Source organism: Myotis brandtii, unplaced genomic scaffold, assembly GCF_000412655.1.
Source record: "Myotis brandtii unplaced genomic scaffold, ASM41265v1 scaffold103, whole genome shotgun sequence".
Classification (NCBI taxonomy): Eukaryota; Metazoa; Chordata; class Mammalia; order Chiroptera; family Vespertilionidae; genus Myotis; species Myotis brandtii.
The window spans coordinates 4644404-4645240 of NW_005353460.1; the positions used below are offsets into that span (position 1 = coordinate 4644404).

Below are 837 nucleotides of genomic sequence, written 5' to 3' on the forward strand. Positions count from 1 at the left end.
CTAATAAAAGTGTCAGCTCTACCTGGGGAGGCTACCTCTGCGCCTGGAGAAAGCAGCCTGGCCCCAGTGCTCCTTATCCCTCTCCTGCTTCCTGGTCTTTGGAGACATGCACTTGGATGCTTCCAAACTTTCTGGCAAAAGCTGACTTCAAAGAGTGCTGCTTAGAGCCACAAATTATTCTGACAACATCTCAATGAACTAAATTTCATTTCCAACGCATGAGTAGATCTTGGCTCCACATAGAAAATGGGTTTAGTCACTAAGCAATCTCCATCCTGACATTCGTGTCTTGCTCCTCTCCTGCTCCTTCCCCATCAACAGTTCTCACCTCTTCTCCCATCCCTCCTTCCTTCTCCTGTTTTGGTCAACTATGTTCTAGTATGTTCCTTTCCGGGGGGTGCCCCAGAAGACAGAGCCTGGCCACCAAGGTGGAGGGGCTTGGCTCCTGATGGTGTAATTTGAGGGGTCCCTTACTCACCTACCTTCAGATATCTCCACAGCCCCATCATGGGTTCCTGAAACTACTATTCTCCCTTGTGTCAGGGCATCGTTTCCAGGAGATTCCTGTTAAAACCAAATATTCTACCTGGGGATGGTAGTGCACTGGCCCTTAACAAATTAGCCCCATTGCTTTGCTAAAACCAGCAGAGGAAAGTAATGAGGAATTGCTGAAGCAGAGACCAGGACAGGTGCCCCATGCTGGGAGAATGGAAGGTGTCTACAACTCTCTTTGCCTAGGATCCTCAGGCAGGGTAACTATCACAGGTGCCCTGGATGCCAAAGAAGAGTGGGCTCGGAAGGGAACTTTACCTACTTCCTATTTAGATCAGACTCCGC

The 837-nt window shown here is 49.2% G+C and overlaps 1 protein-coding gene across 1 annotated transcript in view; it reads right to left on the reverse strand.

Annotated features, from left to right (window-relative positions):
* The window catches only part of ANK1 (ankyrin 1, erythrocytic), a 624245-nt gene that overhangs the window by 85109 nt on the left and 538299 nt on the right, over positions 1–837 (reverse strand). The gene's annotated exons all lie outside the window — the stretch shown is intronic.